Source organism: Nycticebus coucang, chromosome 16, assembly GCF_027406575.1.
Source record: "Nycticebus coucang isolate mNycCou1 chromosome 16, mNycCou1.pri, whole genome shotgun sequence".
Taxonomy (NCBI): Eukaryota; Metazoa; Chordata; class Mammalia; order Primates; family Lorisidae; genus Nycticebus; species Nycticebus coucang.
In genome coordinates, this window is record NC_069795.1 from 87,175,224 (window position 1) to 87,182,926 (window position 7,703).

Consider the following 7,703-nt stretch of genomic DNA (forward strand, 5'->3'; position numbering starts at 1 on the left):
CGTTCAAGTATATAATATTAAACAATATATAAAAAGAAAGAATACTGTGAGACACTTTAGAGAAAAATTAATCATTAATTTTAGTATTTAAATGAGTGTTTCAATATGAATAGCCTCAGTTCTACATTTTTGTGGTATTTATTTATTTATTTATTTTTGAGGCAGTCTACCCACTTGGTCGCCCTCAATAGAGTGCCATGGTGTCTTAGATCACAGCAACCTCAAACTCTTGGGTTCAAGGGATCTTCTTGCCTCAGCCTCCCAAGTAGCTGGGACTACATACAGGCTCCTGTTACAATGTCTGACTATTTTTAGAGATGGAATCTCTTTCTCGCTCAGGCTGATCTCAAACTCCTGAGCTCAGGCAATCCACCCCACTCAGCCTCCCAGAGTGCTAGGTTTATAGGTGTGAGCCATCACCCCTGGCCTATTTATTAATGTTTATAGGGAATATATAACTAGCATAAAAGGTGTTTGGAGATAGATGGGATTTTAGGACGAAGCAGTACTAAATGTTTTAAAAAAAGGGGCTAACTGCTATAAAAGAGCAAGTGCTCATTATTCTTTCAGAGTAACTGTGAGCAAATGGGAGTGCTTGTAGCTTCCTCCCTTTCGTCTTGGCCTGGTCCTGTGTGTTCAGTCTCTAGAAATAAAATAGCTATCAGGTTCTAGGTTGCCTCCCTCTAGAATTCTAGGCTCAGGGAGGAGGGTGGGCCACGGTGGGCATTTCATCTTGTCCTCCTACCTTGTTCAGAGATCCTCCCTAGAATGCTTCTAACTTCCTGCCTCTACTTCAGCACCTTCAGAAACATGGAGCTCAATACTTTTGCCTGAAATGCTTTTCCTCCACTGTCTGTCTGGAGAACATCTACTCATGATTCAAGGTTCAAATCAGGGGCACTGTTTCTGGGAGGCTCACATGGCACTATCATCTGGCGGTTATGAGCTCGGGATCTGTTGCAGAGAGACCTGGGTTCAACCTTGCCTACCCTACTTATATTTGCTTACACTTGGTCAATTTATCTCACTTCTCTGAACCTCAGTTTTCTCACCTGTGAAACAGGTTCATAGATCTTCCGATAATACATATAAGATCTGCAGGGGGTGTCTGTCACACAGCAAGAAAGTATTTAATGATAACTACTACTGTTTGTTACATCAGTGGTTTCAACACTGACCGGCACAATAAAATCACGTACAGAGCTTTTTTTTTTTTTAAGACAGAGTCTCACTTGGTCACCCTCTGTAGAATGCCATGGAGCCATAGCTCACAGCAACCTCAAACTCTTGGGCTCAAGTGATTCTCTTGCCTCAGCCTCTCAAGTAGCTGGCATTAGAGGCGCCCATTACAACACCTGGCTATTTTTGGAGATGAGGTCTGGCTTTGGCTCAGGCAATCCATCTGCCTTGGCCTCCCAAGTGCTGGGATTATAGGCGTGAGCCACTGCACCCGGCCAGGCAAGGTATTTTTTTAAAATAATCAAAGTGATTCTAATGTACAGCCAGAGTCGAGAACTATTACACTTGACCAGTGGTTCTAAAAGTACGGTCCCCAAAACCAGCAGCACCAGCATCTCCTGGGAAGCTGTCAGAAATGCAAATTCTAGGGCCTTACCACAGATCTGCTGAATAGGAAACCCTGGGACTGGGCCTCAGCAATTTCTTTTTTAAATTTCAGAATATTATGAGGGTACAAATATTTGCAATTTGGGTTTTAATAAACTTTCTGGGATATTCTGATGCTGCTAAAATTTTTGAACAACTGCATTAGATTGTGCAACTGTTCACAAAGGAACTAAGCAAAGGCATGAAGTGTGCCTTGTTCAATACTGTGTTCCGAGGGATTATCGCTGACATGTAAAAATTTATTTTAACTGAATTTAATTCAAGAAATACTCATTGCACCAGGCATGGGACTCATGCCTGCAATCCTAGCACTCTGGGAGGCTGAGAAGGGCAGATTGCTTGAATTCAGGAGTTTGAGACCAGCCGGAGCAAGAGTGAGACCCCCATTTCTAAAAACTAGTCAGGTGTTGGGGGGACACCTGTAGTCTCAGGTACTCAGGAGGTTGAGACAAGAGGATCACTTGAGCCTAGGAGTTTGAGGTTGCTGTGAGCCATGATGCCACGGTACTCTACCAAAGGTGATAAGTGAGACTCTGTCTCAAAATAAAAAAAAAAAAAGGAAATACTTATTGAGATACTCCAATAACCTTGATATTTTTACTACATGCTGTATGTATCCTGTATCAAAACATCACACGTACCCTATGTATATACACAACTATTATATACCCATCATAATTAAAAATAAAGTATTTTTTAAAAACAAATATTTATTGCAAACTACTTTTCTGTTAGGCTTTGTGCCTAAGCCCTGGAAATAGAGATGATGCTGTGCAAGCTAGGTCTTTGCCCTCTTAGATTCTCACAGCCTCTCCAACATGACTCTTCTCTATGCCGAGACTGCAGGTTAAACACGCCCCTACCATTGACATTTTTATGCTGATTTATGTGTATCTTTATGTGTCTGTGTCTCCCAGCAGAGTGTGACTTTTTTTTTTTTTTTTTGGAGGCAGGTTTTGCCCTGTTGCTCAGGCTAGTCCAAAGCATCATCTCTTTGAGGGCAGGGATAGCTTTTCATCATTTTCTTAGAAGATGCTCAGAAGCAGGCACATTGCTAGGTCTGGTTCTGCATTTGAAAGCAAGAAAACAGGTTCTCCTAATGCAAAATGATAGGGTCAAAAAAAGGCTGGTGTCTCAAGTCAGGGTTTGCCTGAGCAGAACAACTGCAGATACTGTGGCAGAGGAGATTTATGATCTAGGCCATTGTGGGAGGAGCTAGGAAAGTAAGGTCCAGAGAAGGGAAGTTGGAGGAACAGAAGAACGTACTAACTAATTAGTCTTTCAGACACATTGGTGCTGCCGGGCAAGTCAGGGCTTTTAGAGAAAGCTGGGCGAGCACATCTCGCTGCCAGAGGGACTTTGCGGAGAGTTAGTGAGGAAATCTGCGAATGCTCTGGCCCCTGGCTGTGTCTCCGTTATCAGTGTGGCTGGCAGTGAGAGGGCTGCATGCTAAGCTGGGGAGAAGGAGGGCAGGCTGGAACCCTTGGCCTTGGGCATCTGCATTCATCTCTTATGGCCTCTGACCCTGACAACTTTCAGGGAGTAGTAGCTGCTGCTTTCTGGAATCTTCCGAGTCTTATGCAAATTTCTCTTTTGGATAACTCTAACCCAGAACCATGCAGGAAAGAGGTTGCTTGAAAATGGAAACTGCTTAGCCTAATTGCCACAGTATTAAATCACCCAGCTAATAAATCTTACCTAAAAAGTACCTGGTACTTATATTTTTTATAAGAACTACTATTTCATCCATTTAAAAAAAGTTTCTAATTAAAAAAATTTTGGACACAATGTCTTGGTGTGTCATCCAGGCTGGAGGGCAGTGGCACGATCATAACTCACTGTAACCTCGAGCTCTTGGGCTCATGTGATCCTCTTGCCTCATCCTCCCAAGTAGCTGGGAATACAGGCACCAGTCACAATGTCTGGCTAGTTTTAGAGACGGGGTCTCACTCTTGCTCAGGCTAGTCTTGAACCCATGAGCTCGGGCAATCCACCCGTCTTAGCCTCCCAGAGTGGTAGGATTACAAGGACAAGCCACTGTGCCGGACCTAATATTATTTTCAAATAGCCTACAAAAGACACTCCTAAAAGAAAAAAGGAAAAAGAAAGGAAAATAAAGATTACTTTCAAAGAATAATTACTTTCTTTTAATTTCAGTATGATAAAGCATAATTGCAATTTCCTATGTGTTTTCTGCCACAGTTAGCAGAGTCAATGAAATGACTCTGATGGGTTCGAGCTGAAATGTGTGTTTTGTTTTTTTTTTGTAGAGACAGAGTCTCACTGTACCGCCCTCGGGTAGAGTGCCGTGGCGTCACATGGCTCACAGCAACCTCTAACTCTTGGGCTTACGCGATTCTCTTGCCTCAGCCTCCCAAGCAGCTGGGACTACAGGCGCCCGCCACAATGCCCGGCTATTTTTTTGTTGCAGTTTGGCTGGGGCTGGGTTTGAACCCGCCACTCTCAGCATATGGGGCCAGCACCCTACTCACTGAGCCACAGGCGCCGTCCGAAATGTGTGTTTTATACTCCATTTGTATATTGATTTCATACATTTATTCAGCCATCGAAGTGTTTTAAATTATGTGCATTTTAGGTCACTTTCTTTCTTTTTTTTTTTTTTAGAGACAGAGTCCCACTTTGTCACCCTCAATAGAGTGCTGTAGTGTCACAGCTCATAGCAATCTCCACCTCCTGCGCTTAGGCGATTCTCTTGCCTCAGCCTCCTGAGTAGCTGGGACTACAGGCGCCCACCACAACGCCCAGTTATTTTTTTGTTCCGGTTTGGCCTGGGCCGGGTTTGAACCTGCCACCCTTGGTATATGCAGTCAGCGCCCCACCCACTTGGCCACAGGCGCCGCCCATCACTCTCTTTCTTTTGAGCTACTAGAAAGCACAGACTGGCACCTAGTTTCTGTGTTTGTGTCAATGTCATCATCATTCCCTCAGGCACCTAGATGGAAAACTTCTTGTCATCTTTGATGTATTCCTGTCATTCATTCTTCAATCTTCATTCTCGGTAATTTATGTCTTTGAAATGCCATGTATACCCATCTTGCAATCTCTATTCTTTCTTTTTTTTGTTATGTAGACTGGAGTACAGTGGTGCAATCATAGCTCACTACAGCTTCCTCCAAACTCTTGGACTTAAGCAGTCCTCCTGCCTCAGCCTCCCAAAGTCTTGGGGTTGTAGGCATGAGCCACTACTCCTCACCTTAATTTCTTTTTTTTCCCCTTTCTTTCTTTTTTGAGACAAAGTCTCACTCAGTGACTCTGAGGTTGAGTGCTGTGGTGTCACAGCTCATAGCAACCTCAAACTTTTGGGCTCAAGCAATTCTCTTGCCTCAGCCTCCCAAGTAGCTGGGACTACAGGTGCCTGCCAGAACACCAGCTAGTTTTTTTGCTTTTGTTTTTGTTTTTTTTCTATTTTTAGTAGAGATGGGTCTCGCTCTTGTTCAGGATGGTCTTCAACTCCTGAGCCCAGGCAATCCACCTACCTCCAACTCCTAGAGTGTTAGAATTACAGGCGTGAGCCACTGCACTCGGCCTAGAACCAAATTTAGAAGCAGGAACCAGAAGGTGGGGCAAAAGCCCAACAGGGGCGGGTACAGTGTTTCATCTCTGTAATACCAGCACTTTGGGAGGTCAAAGTGGGAGGAATGTTTGAGCTCAGGAGTTCAAGGCTGCAGTGAGTTATGATTGCACCACTGCACTCCAATCTGGGTGACAGAGCAAGACCCTGTCTGGAAAAACAAAACAACAACAAAAGGCCAATAAGGGCTTCCAAGTTTGGGGAGCTAGGCTTGGACAATGTGAGGAATGTGGATTGGACTAGACAAGAGGAAATCCCTAAACTGGAGAGAAGCATGAAGAGGAAGCTGTGGTGGTTCTAGAGTCAAGGTCAAACCCCTGGGGTGTGCTTCTGCCTTAGGAATGGCTGGGTGCAGGCATTTAAAAAGTGAGAAAGATAGGACCTAGGTTACAGAAAACTCATGCTTATATCATCTAACAAGCCCCTGGAGGGCAAACACTCCGTGTTGTTGAGTAGTGAGACTATAGGCTTTATGTAACAACCCTGAGTGATCATTCTATTAAAACATGAGAGGCTTGGGCGGCGCCTATGGCTCAAAGGAGTAGGGCACCAGCCCCATATGTTGGAGGTGGCGGGTTCAAACCCAGCCCTGACCAAAAACTGAAAAAACAAAAAAACAAAAAAACCCACAAGAGTCTGGAGAAGCCTGGAATGGTGCCCTGATGCCAAGCTCTTCTCACTCTGGTCTACACTGCACAGGACCTTCCGAATAACCTGTCTTAAACACACACTTCGAGCCTGTCAAGAACTGTTGGAGGAACTCTACTGCCTACCTTCAACCTAACCTCCCCACTGGGCTGCATTCCACTTTCCAAGTTGGTCCCTCCACCTCTTCAGCATCTTATCCTGTGGGTCATGTCTGCTCACTGTTCCATAAATGATCATGCTTGGTCTACCTCTCTGTTCCATAAGCTTTCGACTTCCCAGTAGGATTGGAATTTCTTAGAAAGGATTTGTGTCTTTTAAAAATGTATTTCTCTCTTCTCAGGCCCTACTGTAAGCGCATGGTAAGGAGGCCGTGCCTCTGCGTGACTCAGTTACAGTTTACCTTGGACAGAACTCAGAACAGCACCAGCCGCGAGGAGACAGTTCATCAGGATTTTTTGGATTGAGATAATCATCCTCTGAAAGTCTGAGAGGAGTATGTGTTTTTCGTAATGACAACATTAATAAGGAAGCCTCAAGACGACATGGTGTAGCGTGACACCTGTAGCTCAGCGGGCAGGGCACCTGCCACATACACCAGGGCTGGTGGGTTCAAACGTGGCCTGGACCTGCTAAAACAACAGTAACAAAAAAAATAAAATAAAATAACTGGGCTAAGGCAAGAGAATTGCTTAAGCCCAGGAGTCTAAGGTTGCTGTGAGCTGTGACACCACAGCACTCTACCAAAGGGGACAGATTGAGACTCTGTGTCAAAAAAAAAAAAAAGATTACATGGTGTAAAAAAGTTCCAAAGGTCTGAGTCTGAATGCCCATTTGTTAACTGCCTGACCCTGGGCAGAGCACTGGGGGCTTCAGTGTCGTCCTTGTAAAACAAAGGTGATCATGGGAGCCTTGGGGTGGTTGTGAGGACTATGTTATGAGCCGAAAGTAAATTTTCTAGCACAGTAAATAGCTATGCAGGCACTCAATAAATGTTTTATTAAAGAAAATGTAAAAATTTCTAGCACTTTTTATTTTATTGGCTTTCTTTTTTCTCTTTTACCTTGACTAGAAAGATAATTTCAGATTTTCTTTAAATGTTTTGGAGGTTAGATATTTTCAGATAATGAGAAGTTGGTAGACATCATATTAACAAAGTTTTTGTTTTCTTTTTTGGTAATTTTCTGGATCATAAAAACCAATAGCAAACAAGCCAAATTACTCTTAGCTTAGGGATTAGGAGAAGGGCGAAGAAGGAAAGGTAGAAGAGAGTCCTTAGCTTACTGGAAGAATAAGGACCCAGTAAGAGCCTTCATTTAGCGCTCTTGTGAGGTCTTTTATTTACCTGTTTATTTTTTTAACAGATGCTCATTCTGTTTCCCTGGGTAGAGTGCCATGTCATCATAGCTTACAGCAACCTCAAACTCTTAGGCTCAAGTGATCCTCCTGCCTCAGCCTCCTGAGTAGGTGGTGCCCGCTTACAGGTGCCTGCCACAACACCTGGCTCATTTCTTCTATTTTTAATAGAGACAAGGTCTTGCTCTTGCTCAGCCTGCTCTCGAACTCCTGAGCTCAGGCACTCTTTCTGCCTCAGTCTCCCAGAGTGCTGGGATTACAGGCGTGAGCCACCACACCCTGCTTCCTGTGGGATCTTGCTGGTAAAGAAGTCTCCCAAAGGAGAGAGGGAGGGTCTCAGAGATGGGTTGCAAATCTCATGGCAGAGCTGAGATGTCTGGCCCGCTGTCTGACCAGCTGGAATTTGCTGCAAGATGGGTTGAAAGGAGACCATTGTGAATTAAGCAGGAGTGAGCACATCACGACTAAACTTTATTACACCTGG